Consider the following 13,586-nt stretch of genomic DNA (forward strand, 5'->3'; position numbering starts at 1 on the left):
GCTGGCTTGTGAAAGATTAACAGGGTGAAACTGGAAATTACGGTAAGCACGATTTGCATAAAATGGAGTAGAGGAAGGGCCCTGTGCCCATGTTTTCAGGCTTGTGAACGATGCCAGTGTATGCTGAGAGAATAGGGGCATTAAGCTATGCAAAGATTGGGTGTGCCTCTCTAACCTCTATGTTGGTTGCCAGTGGGGGGGACATAAAATGCTAATTAAAGTTAAAATTGAAATCATAGTAAGATCGAGACATGGATAACAAAGAGCTAGGCTCTTAGCAAAGAAACAAGCTGAACAATACTGGCACCAGGAATTGCCTTGTATGAGAGGTGAGTCCTGCAGCCACCAAATGGGTCAGAGTCCGTGGGTCACGGATCAGACCCTCCAAGGTCACAGAGTTGCAGTCATCCCTTACCCGTGCGGGGCTTAAGTCTCAAGCTGGTATATTGAGCGGTAGGGGGAGGCTCAGATGAGGAGCTGTCCCCGCTCTGGTTTTGTCGGCTAGCAGGCACCATCTCCTCGGGAGTTTGAGGTCTTGCAGGGTCCTGATTCCTCCTCAGTGAGCAAAACGTTGGTGTCTGTGGGTCCGTCGTGTGGGTCTCTTGCAGTGTCTGACCCCCAAGGCGATGGTGTGGTACGGGCTAGCGGATGCCTCCGCCCAGACCCGTGCTTTGTGGTAGGTCAGTATCTTCTCTCCGCAGGTACGGTGACTCCGTGAGGCCATGACCCAGATTTGTCTCGGTGGACGCAGCATGGCTCGCTGAGCGGGAGTCCTCCGACTACTCTTTAGGAGTCCACGGGCCCGACTGCCCCCGAGGGGTTGTGCTGAAGCACGGATTAGTTTTCGGAGTCTGCGCTTCTGCCTCTGTGGGGGCTGCTTTGGGTGGCAGATCCCGCTGGTTTGCTGCCTGGGTGGGTTGGGTGTGTGCGGCTTAGGTGCTCGGTGAGTGAGTGCGCCCGACGGGGCCTCTTGCGCCCCATTTTGTGAGTGTCTCTGATTGCCCCTCTGACCCCCTTCCACTGCATTTGCACGTACCTCAAACTTCTGCCATAGCTTGGCGAAGAACTCGTTTAGGTGCTGCAGCATGAGGTCTACCGCAGCACACCCGTCTTGGTCACCGTGTGGGTATTGTGCGTCCGCCATTTTGAGTGATGGAGCTGCTTCCCTGGCCTATGCGGAATCAGCAGCCCGTTGTAAGCAGGGTGAGTGAGGCTTCTATATGTGGACCGGGATGACCCACGCCGGTCCTGGGGGGGGGGAGGTGTTTTACCGGGGTCCCAGTCTCTGCTTCTGTGCCTGGAGAGCGGCCGTCTCTCCGTGGCTGAAACCCTGGTAGGCCGCAAACCTTGGTATGTCCAGGCGGTTGTGCAGGGGCTCGAGAGAGGCACCATTCAATGCAGCAGCCTCTCCCGGCTACAGATATTGCGGTCTGCGGCTTGTGAGCGGCTATGGCTGGGTATAATACCCCGTTTATTATCTCGACACGTGGGAGCTCGTGCTGAGCACGTCTGGGCTGCTTGGCTGCTTGGCTCCGCCCCGAACTATTACTATTTTAATGCTGCTACCACCAGGGCAATTTATAAATGGGGTGCCTTGGTGTAGGAAATTAGCTTTTCTTGAGATGTTTGTTTGTCACACACCACAGCATAATTCAATGCACACATCTGGACCAATACGCAATGTTTCACTTTTAGATAGTTTCCATTTTTGTTGTTAAAAGTATTAGTAAAGAAATTTCAACTGCAATTGGTTGTATATGTCTAATTTCAGTTATTAAGAAGGCGTACCCATAAGGTTGCCTGATGGTTTAAAATAATTGGCTATCATAAAAAAAAAGAGTTGGTGACTTAGTAACTATTTGAAATGTATGAATAAAGCCATTACGTTATATTTGGCGGTAAACTAGAAGTTACACAAAGAATGTTCTACATACATCATTAAATGAATGCTTTCAGAAATTTGACCCTTCCTAATACACACATGTAGTCTGGCTTGCAATGCTGGTTCAAAGGTTAATATCAACAAACCTTAATACATAATGATCTGGCAAGAACCATATGTGGTGATCCTTGGTATACAATGAAAGTCTGTAATACTAGCTACATCCTGTATCTGAAAGAAGTTTGAAATAAAATTAATTTCAACTAATTTAAAACGTATAATATTCAATATGTAAAGTTCATTAAAGATATTGTATTTTCCCCTGTGATGCTTTGATATTATCAAAATATCACAAAAGCTTACGTAATTTCCTTATTGGATTTTAACTTTGTTGTCAAATTTACATTGTAACAAAACCCCTGTATGGATCTTTAAAAACATTAGTTGGACTTTTATTTGGACTAGTGCTGGCCCTTTAAACACAGTGGATGGACATTGTCATGCAAAAAGCATGAGTTGGTATTTGATGTTGATATATGTTAAGAGTTGTTTTTTTTGTAAACCTTGGGATGACATTTATTGTGGTCTTTGATCTTGCACCAGGCCTAGACCATAAAACATCTAGATAGCCATCACTGGAGCTGGACACAAGGAATTGCAAAGAGTGGGCAATAAACTTCCAGACCAACACCCTCTGATTCCCCCCTCCCCCCCACCCCCCTGGGGTCTGCCCACTGAGAAACAACTAGTTTAGATATATAGTGAGGGTGCTGGACTATCCAGGGAGTTATTCATTTTTTCTTTGGCCAGCAACTTCTAGGAGACCTATACCATCTAAGACTCTTGCAAGAATTATATATGGGGTAACTACATGTAAGGAATTTCTTGTGTTTTCTCCTATTTTATTTTATGTACTGTTTTGCAATTTGTTATCTGTATGTCATTTATTTCTGTATTTTGTACTCAGCACTGTGAATCCTTTTTTGTCAGATTAAATGTTTACTTAATCAGCTTGTGTCTCTGTTCTCTATGAGCTTCACTCTCCAGAGGAAGGCTCAGGTAAACACATTACCAAAAAGGGTTAATTATATGTGTTTGATCATTAAAAGTAGAACTGTGATTCTATAATTCTCCTGTGTGTGGGGTAACCTAAGACGCCCGTGTTTAAAGTTTTTGTGTTGGCAGTAAAGTGTGTACTGGGGGTTAGTGTAGAAGGGATTGCATGGGTCAATTGAGTGGTTGCTGGGACTAGCAACAGGTGACCAGGGGTCTGGTGTCATTAACCCTGTCACTTCCACACTCTCCCCACTGTCTCGGCTGGGCCTATAGCCCACGCTCGTGACAGACATATTGAAACTTTTGAGACACTTTTTCTTCCCCTTTGAATTGATGGGAAGGTGTGCCTCTTCCCCTCCCCCAGCTCCATTGTTCTCCAGAAGGGAGTTGTCCCAGGGACACTGCCAGACCAGTGCGAACTGGTTTGGGCAGGAATAGCCATGATTGCAAGTGTTAACAAAGGACTTTGACCTAACTTTTAAACCCCTGAACCTATGCAAGGGAATTTTGGATATGTTTGTCCCCATATACTGGTTAAAATAATATAAGTTTTATGTATGTACGATGTAAACTCACAAAGTTATAAAGTGTAACTTTTCAGCTTGGAGATAATTGAGTAGATACAGTAATTGACTCAATTATCTCCTAAGCAGAAGGGAGGATTATGATGGGTGTGTTTCTATTGTCCCATTGTGTCTGATTGGCTGCTGTACTTGCATTGTATGTGTTGTAATGTGTTTACTGTTTGTTCTGAAAAACTCTGTGGGTGGTACTATGTGTGGAAAACCTGCATAAAAGAAGGCCATTTGGTGCCAAGTAATACAGTTCTTCTTCACCCTCAATCTAGAGTTTTGTCTCTTATTGGGGGTAACCAGCTATACAGCTAATCACACTAGCTCTTTTAAGAGCGCTCTCACCTGGAAGACTACTGGATGCTGAGAATACCCCCTCACCCATCGGGAGAAGGACACCCTCCGGCAGTTGGAACCCCTCTACTCTCCGGGGTAACCGCTAGATACATCTGTATTCAAAGTTTACCATTGAAGACTGTATGCAATTTACTCTTGTACACATGACAACTAAAGAAGAACAGTGGGGAGGGGGGTGGGGTGTTCAGCTTCCTGTATTACTTTTACACTGAGTCCAAGAAGGAGGGTGGGTCAAATATGGGCTGTCTGACTAATTTCACAAGCTGTAGCAGACTGTGTTGTGCTACTCATAATTTTTATAGTTGGTTTTCCCTACCCTTAATTGTTGCAGTATTTTACTTAATTTGCCACGGTCCGTTACACTTGTAGAAGAAACAAGTAACAAACTATCTGTTGTAGCATTTGTCTGGTTGTTCGGTCAGAATCTACTTTGAACCATCTGAAAGTGTACCATTCGACAAACGAACAAAATACAGAACAACCAGGCCACCCTGGAGAGGAGCGTGGCACTAATAAAACTCCCATATCGTTATTCACACTACCTTAATTGACAATCACACGAACATACTGTGTATTCCCTGGGTGGCCGCCGTTCGGCATATGAACACGTGGCGGTGGCCATATTTCCATACAAACTCACCAGCGGTGTTTGGTCATCAATTGTCTGGAACCCAAATTGGACACTCGACCACATGAACACCGCAGAGACCTCATCTGTCGAAAGTGACCTCGCCATTGGGTTCTGGAGGGGCCTGATTGCTTGCCTTTTGCCCCAAGATTATGGCCCTGTGGTGTATGGCAATTTAAAACTGTTATTGTGGTATATTGAGATTTTTGGGAACAATGCTCCTTTAAGACTGTGTCCCCAGACCTTTAAATTATTTTGTTCGTGGCTTTTTCCTATGTGGTTCGGTAAATGGGGCTTACCGAACCAATTACTGCATAGGCGGACCACACACAGGCTGGGAGGTTGCTGTAGGTTAATTGCCGACCGCTGGGTGGCCGCCATTCATACAGACAAACACGCGGCGGCCATCTTTATTTAGTCGAACGCGGTCAGTGGTGTGTGCAGTCAGATCTATGGATATAAAATTGGCTACCTATTTGCACGAACACCGCTGACCCTTACCTTCTCCTCCACTTAGCCGCTGCGGCTGAAAACTAAGTCCCGTTCGGCGATTTTAACGCACAGTGAGACTAAGCTATTTGCACGAACGGTACCCCGGTTCATGGGTCTTAGTAATTTTTTTAAGTGAAATTGACCGACCGCACAGCCCAAACCTATGGAACCGTTTTGGGCAGGAAAGCATGCTTGCGGTTGGTCAAAAAGGACTTCCAACTAACTTTTTATCCCCAGGAGGGAATTGAATGATTTTTGGATGTGTATATTTGAAGTGTGCTGAGTAATAATATGTATATTATGGAGATTGGATGTATATTTTAGAAGTTATAAGAATTGTAATAAAACTGTATTTTCCTGCATGTGATAATTACATTAACCCATTGTGTACAGTAATTATATCACAGGCAGAGGGGAGGGTTTGTTTGTCCTGACTGGGAGTGTTTAACTCTATGATAGTGTACTTGATTGGCTGTGCTACAAAACCATGTGGGTGGTAACATTGTGTAAAAATGTGTATAAAAGAAACAATAAAGCCACAGCTCTGTCCCTGCTTACACTCCAAACTGTGTGTCGTCCAGTTATTGGAGGGAAGAATATTTGCTCCTGTGTCTGCTGTGTCTGAAAACTGTGTCTGAAAACATACAAACAGAAGGGCGTTCAGTGAAAGGAATCACACGAACGAGGGGAATCATACGAACCCAGGCAGAACCACGTTTATTGAACATTTTCGTGCTTTTCACTTCACGAACAGAGACTAACCGCAAGGCCAAAACACATGGAACTGTATTCGGCTTACGCCTCATGTGCGGTCGGTAAAACGAAGACCTCCAGGAAATTCACGAACCCCTGCCGCTGGGAAGCAGGACCGACTGTCCGTACTCCTTGTAGCTTGGGCGCAGAGACCCTGGTTCCATCTGCGCCAGTGGGGAACTTAGTGTCTCCCCTTGGTGGGCTAAGCTGCCGCTGGGGAGAGGGGGTAACAAACTCCTCTCCCTTAACCGTAGACTGCCGCTGTGGAGCAAGGACGGCCCCTTCAGCTCCCTGTAACTTGGGCGCAGAGACTACGGTCCCATCTGCGCTGGTGTGGGGCTTACTGTCTCCCCTTGGTGTGCTAAGCTGCCGCTGGGGAGAGGGGGTAACAAACTCCTCTCCCTTACACACTTTCAGCCGCTGGGGAGCAGGGCTGACCCTCTGTACTCCCTGTAGTCAGGGCGCAGAGACCACGGTCCCATCTGCGCTGGTGAGGGGCTTACTGTCTCCCCTTGGTGAGCTGGGCTGCCGCTGGGGAGGGGGAACGAGACTCTCCCCTCCCGGTAAAATATTCTGCTGCTGGGGAGGAAGGATGGCACCTTCAGCTCCCTGTAATGCACACTGCCGCTGGGGATCTGGGCCGACTGCCCAGCATCCCTCTAGGGCCGGTAGAGAGACCGCAGTCTCACCTCCACCTGCCATCTGTGGGTCTTCCCAGGACCAATCCGTGAGGCCCCTCAACATTTGTGAGTAAGGGCCACCTGGCAACTCTGGCTGCTGCTGGGGATCTGGGCCGGCTGCCCAGCATCCCGGTGGGCCCAGTGGAGAGACCTTGGTCCCATCTCTACCTGCCTGTTGTCGTTCTTCACAGGACCAGTCTATGAGGACCCCCACTTCGGGTTCCTCCCGCCGCCTCAGGGAAAGACGGCTAACCTCCTCGGATGTAGCCTCTACTCGGCTGCTGTAACGCTCCTGCTGCTGAGCATACTTCCTCTCTTTCGCCAGCTGGAATTCTCGGCCCAGCCTTGTGTTTCGCTCGGCCATGACCTGGTTCCAGATCACCCGGCGTGTCTCCATGGGTATATCATCCCCATACTCGGCCACTCGCTGCCTCACCTCGGCCAGCCAATCATCTCCAGAGCCAGAACCTTCCATACTTGTCTGCTCCCAGGGGAGCTGCACGAGTGCTAGCGTTGCCCTCAATTTGTAAATCCAAACAGTGTCTCTGAGCTGCTTTACCTCGCACTAGGACGCCATCCCACCACTTGCCACCAATGTAACGGATCGCCTGGCACCCCGACTGGGTACCTCCGTTAAAGGATGCTCCTAGCGCTTCCTGAGGACTCCAAACACTCTGGCAGACACCACAATCACTGTATCGGAGAAGCATATGAATCCTCTCAAGCCTCTGAATGCTGTAGACAGTTGAATAGGAACCATACGAATAGGTTTGCACTCCTAGCAGTCAAACTGGAACAGTATGCAATAAATCCTCCCCCAAGAATGAGACGACACTTCACTTTGAGGGTTAAAACAGGAACTCTGGACTGGCCCATCCAGCCTGGCTTTTATTTCCATCTCACACATATAAGACCGCCCACAGGGGAGGTGTAAAATATACAATAGAATCACGGGTGCAACCCACACATCCCCTCCCCTTAGTGTGACACATAATCCCATTATTCATACAGTTTAAAATATACTTTTTACACAATATTTATAACTTCAAAACCATACATCACATTCACATAAAATTACAAATCCAAAATCAATCCATTCAGGGGAACAACATATTAAAAAATGGCATGGATCAGACCAGGTGTTCAAAAGTTAGTAAAGTATCTTTTAAAACCCCTAGCTTTCCAGCTCAGACCGGTTTTATAGAGCCTTCTCTCCTGGAGAAGTAATCCAATTACCTCCCAGCACAGAGACAGACTCCATTGAGCACATGGGGACACAAAGACAGTAAAACACTTTAAAATACATAAATTCACCTTTTACACATAACACACAGACATTTCACATATCCCCAGATAGCTGGGATCTGAGCGCACAAAACTACCGAATAGCGCGCAGATCCTATTCACTTTTCACTTGGCATGGAACCGAAGTCTTTAAATACACGAATGGGCTCCATGGCATAGCTATCTGGGTTAACACATTCACATAAAGTCTGGTCCATAGTCCAAAGGCAAGAGGCGGGCAAGCAGCCCCCTCCAAGGACACGTGGCGAGGTCGGTTTCGCCACAGGGGGGTTGAAGGTGTATCCTCGTTTATACAGCTGTCACTCTCTGTAGATTTTTATGGTCTGGTAAAATTATTTTTTTCCCCTTTCACTGGGTATGGTTTTTCTTCATATTTAGGACAATATCTCCTAACATGACTTTTTTGGTTGTATAGCATACTATGGGATTACTAATTAACCCTAGAATATCTTTCTTGGAGTGGGGCCAAATAGTTTCTAGTACCCTGGTAAGTTTGTTAATTTAGTGGTCTATCCATAGACCTTCCTCTAAAATTACCATTTCAATTAATTAACCTCATATCTCCTTCTTCACTAGACACGTAGTTTATAGGGGCTAGTCTTGCTGAAGTGTGTTTGTGCCAAATTTTAGTTGTTACTGTGTTTTTCCTTTTCAACAATGGCAAGGATTTCCATAGCCGCAAAATCCACTGTTGATGCATCAAAAGCTCTTAATTTTATCTCATTTGGTAACCCTGCTATTCTAGAGGAAAATTTACTAATAGAGATGTCCCGAATAGTTCGCTGGCGAATAGTTCCCGGAGAACATAGCTTGTTCAGGTACGCCACGGCGGGCGAACATATGCATTGTTCGGTCCGCCCCCTATTCGTCATAATTGAGTAAACTTTGACCCTGTACCTCACAGTCAGCAGACACATTCCAGCCAATCAGCAGCAGGCCCTCCCTCCCAGTCCCTCCCACCTCCTGGACAGCATCCATTTTAGATTCATTAGGAAGCTGCATTCTTAGTGAGAAGAGGGACAGTGTAGCTGCTGCTGATTGAATAGGGAAATCGATAGCTAGGCTAGTGTATTCAGTGTCCACTACAGTCCTGAAGGACTCATCTGATCTCTGCTTTAAGGACAGCACCCCAAAAAGCCCTTTTTAGGGCTAGAACATCAGTCTGCTTTTTTTTCTGTGTAATCTAATTGCAGTTGCCTGCCTGCCAGCGTGTGTGTCAGGCTCACAGCGTATACTGTGCCCACTTGCCCAGTGCCACCACTCATATCTGGTGTCACAACAGCTTGCATTAAAAAAAAAAAAAAAAAAAAACTTTTTTGACTGTAATATAATAGCAGTCATTTTTCTTCACACGTGTGCATTTCAGGGCCTGCCAGGGCACAGTGTCACACCAGTGCAACTCATATCTGGTGTAACAGTAGTGTACATTAAAAAAGAAATAGAAATTTGACTGTGAAATAATAGCAGTCAGTTTCCTTCACACTTGTGCATTTCATGGCCTGCCAGGGCACAGTGTCACACCAGTGCAACTCATATCTGGTGTAACAGTAGTGTACATTTAAAAAAAAAAAAACAACACTTTTTTGACTGTGAAATAATAGCAGTCAGTTTCCTTCACACGTGTGCATTTCAGGGCCTGCCAGGGCACAGTGTCACACCAGTGCAACTCATATCTGGTGTAACAGTAGTGTACATTTAAAAAATAAAACACTTTTTTGACTGTGAAATAATAGCAGTCAGTTTCCTTCACATGTGTGTGTTTCAGGGCCTGCCAGGGCACTGTGTCACACCAGTGCAACTCATATCTGGTGTAACAGTAGTGTACATTAAAAAAAAAAAAACTCGAAATTTGACTGTGAAATAATAGCAGTCAGTTTCCTTCACACGTGTGCGTTTCAGTGCCTGCCAGGGCACAGTGTCACACCAGTGCAACTCATATCTGGTGTAACAGTAGTGTACATTTAAAAAAAAAATAAAAAATACAGGGGGCTTGTTGTCACCTTTCGGGGACCCTTGGTGTTGTACGTGGCTGGGTGGAGGAAGAGACCTTCAATGACATCAGTGAGGACAAGGAACGGGACATGGCTAGCTTGGTATCCAACCTTGTGCAAATGGGGAGTTTGCGGTTGTGCAAATGGACTGTTTGCGGTTGTTTGCGGTGCGTTAAACGGGGAGTTTGGTCTGTCACTGTGAAGCGGGCGTATCCCTTACACTACCTGATCGATACAACATCATACTTGATGTTTTAAAGCATGTTATTCCAAACAATTTAGGAATGTTAGGTGATTTATGCCCTTTATGCATTAAAACCAGACTCTGCATCAACTATGTAATTTTCCATGGGAGTTTTGCCATGGATCCCCCTCCGGCATGCCACAGTCCAGGTGTTAGTCCCCTTGAAACAACTTTTCCATCACTATTGTGGCCAGAAAGAGTCCCTGTGGGTTTTAAAATTCGCCTGCCCATTGAAGTCTATGGCGGTTTGCCGGGTTCGCCCGTTCGCGAACATTTTCGGAAATTCGCGGTCGCCGTTCGCGACATCTCTATTTACTAACACTCTGCTTATGTTATTCTTTAGACATAGCAGACAGTTCTGTGTTTGTAAGCAAATACATGCCTTATTCCTTAAATTAGCACAAACATGTATTTCATATTTTTTTCTCCATTTTCAGTAAATTAAGATAATTGAAAATTCTCCACACCAGTTGCACACTATACCACCATTAGGAATCTTTATCTTTATATTATTTGGAAACAATTCCTCTAATTCAACTCTGGGCTTTTCACTTGCCTTATCATCCAAAACATCAATGAGTTAATTTTTAACTCATTCACTTAATGAGGTTGGCAGGCAGATCAAAAGGCCTCTGGTGGCTACCACATCATCAAATAGTTTTTGTTTTTTTTATTAATTTCACCTTCAAAACACTCATATTGTAAAAAAAAGTCCTCTCTTCTCAGCATAATTAACCACATTTTTAATCAATTTAGCTAATTTTAGAGTATACATCTGAACCCTTCCTTGCACAATTTCCCAATTTCTTTAGGAAGGGAATCTATGCACCAATAGCTGCTCAGTCTTTATTTATTTTTTATTAAAGGGAAAATTTGCTGGTTACTTACTGTTTCATTAAACTAAGGTAGTTTGGATTCTCAGACTAACCCTTTAAAGATTCTGCTAAACCAAAACTGTCTGGACTACACCTCTGTACACCATGAGTCCTATATTATAAATATGTGTATTTTAATGCAGTAAAAGCTAACAGTATTATGACATTCACAGTTAAAATGCCACGCACAAATTTTTTTTTTTTATCAATTTTCAAACTTTTTAAAATGTTATGTATAATTTATGTTTATTATATAAAAAAATGGGAAATGAAAACCCGGCTTTCCCTGAACATAATTATATTTAATATGTGTGTGTTCCCCTTTTTATGAAAGCGTTAAATTATGATTAAACAGACATATAATCAAATTCCAGGTTTTGTTTTTGTTTCGATCAGAACGTGCACAATTGCCTCTGTCCTTAAAGGGTTAATTTCCTTTCAAAGAACAGTTGGAGTCCATATGAAAACAAACAGAAATAGAAAAGAAAGTGCAATTCCAGTACAAAGAATCGAGAATACCTAATTTGTGTGCAAACTGGAATGATTTTAATTTTAAAACCATAACCATTTTAAGAGCCTTGGTCAGTTTGATAAGATGTTCTGTCTCTTAAAAGTATCATGTGCAAGCCTCTGATAGAACTCCCACGCTCCTTTGAACAACTTCAAATGATGCTATACAACTAGTAGAATTCTGTAGTGAATCGGAGATTAGATTAAATTTACAGTGATAGTCTCCCTGCTGTTACTTCAAAACAGTGATTCACAGAATGTTACAAAAACGCAAGAAAATAGAAAATAAAAGTTAAACCTAATGCAAACCTGTCAGCTAAAACACTTTTCTTTATTGTATCAGGTATACAAGCTGTGTATATGTAAAAGGAACACTGTAGCGTTAGGAATACATATCTGTTTCCCTTATGTTACAGTCCTCTCCCATCTGTACAAAAAAAACAGATAAACAAAAAATGACTCACCTTTACTCTGGTAGACAGCCACTAGACTTGGAGTTAACCCTCAAAAGGTAATTATTGAAGTTTATTAAAAATTGCAATAATTACCTTTGCAGGGTTAAGGGACTTGGGACAATGCACCCGGACCACTTCAATGAGCTGAAATGGTCTGGGTCCCTATAGTGTTTATTTGTTTTTTTAAATTAACAAGTTGTCAAGAGTTTTTTGACCTGAGAACTACAAATGTCCACATGATCTGTACACTTCTCCAATATCTGTAGATCTATAGAGCCCTCCGGGACCTATTCAAATATTCAACTCCTGGGACCTAGAGGGCTTCCTTATGGTTAATCCAGTTGTAATTAGTCAGCTCTGCAGAGTTGAAACCTAAATCACCAAATGTAGGTCATAACTGCCGATTGGTAAATATTCTTGAAAGCATTATTTTTCCATTGGTGATATTTTGCAACTCGTTGTTTAGTAAGTAAACCTCTGTTTTGGGTTCTTTTCAAGCATGCAAATCATTATTATAACAATCATTACATTTATCTTTTTTCATTGTCATTGACAGACTTTCACAGGGTTATTTACTAAAGTGAGAATTGCACTGAATTGAAAGAGAATTTCAAATCGAAGACCACAGTGGTCTAACTGAAAATGCTGCTTACCATAGCTTATAAGTTGAACAGTTTAATAAAGCTGAGTTATGGGCCCAAGGCCATTGCAGGGAATATCCACATTTCGACACATGGACTCCACCACTCTGCCTGTTGCCGCCTACGTACATGAGATATGGGTGAGATCAAGCCAATTTAAAATTCAAATGCATTTGGTGATTCTGTCAAACACATGGACACTGCTTATTGTTGGTATTCACTGCATAAGATAATACCTTGTTTTTTTATTTTCTGTTCTTTTTTTATTTTTATTTTTTTACTCATAATATTTTTTTTTTAGTTTGTATTTACTTCACACCTGCTTCTAACTTGTTGAAGTATAGAAGTAGGGTTACCCATGAGATAAGGACATGGTCCAAATAGAAATATGGACTGCATTTTAGTATATGCATCTGATTAAAATTAAAATGTGCTATAAAAATAAGGGTTACTAGTGAATCCATACAGTGTTATCATATACTAGCATGGAATTGTTACATCACTTAACCTTTACCTTCTGAAATCCTGTGACAGGGGTTGAGGGGTGTCCTTTGCCTTTTTGGTTGATTGATTTTCACGATTTTGGGGTTTTGCACTGTGTATCAGGATTTCCCCTGGGAGTATTTGTACATCCTTAAATTTTTAATGATACATTTATTTTTGAGCAAAACAATTATTATTTTTGCAGTGCTAAAGTGCATGGATCTTCCATTGTTTGGTTATAACTTACTAATACCTAAAGACCTATTTAATAGACAATCCATTACATGGCCAGTTATTGAGAAAAAAAGATTAACAATGTAATTTACTAAAGTCAGAGTGATTTCAAAGTACATTTCTAATTTAAGGTTAAAATAGCCAAATTGGAACAATTCACTCAGCCAGCTATGCTTTCAGTTTGGCTTCTCTCGCCTTAAGTTTGAAATTCACTTGGAATTTCTGTTTTTAGTAAATAAACCTGTAAATGGCCTGTAGCATCACCACTCTTATCAATCAAAGATCAAATTCATATTCCCAAGCACAAAATATTTTTTTCATTACAACTTCTGAATGCACTGATAAAGAGTATGATATGTCTGCAAAGAATAAATAAACATACCTTTACTTTGAAAGTAAAAAAAAAAATCTAAAGCATTGCTGCTCTA

This window comes from Pelobates fuscus, chromosome 5 (assembly GCF_036172605.1).
Source record: "Pelobates fuscus isolate aPelFus1 chromosome 5, aPelFus1.pri, whole genome shotgun sequence".
Lineage (NCBI taxonomy): Eukaryota > Metazoa > Chordata > Amphibia > Anura > Pelobatidae > Pelobates > Pelobates fuscus.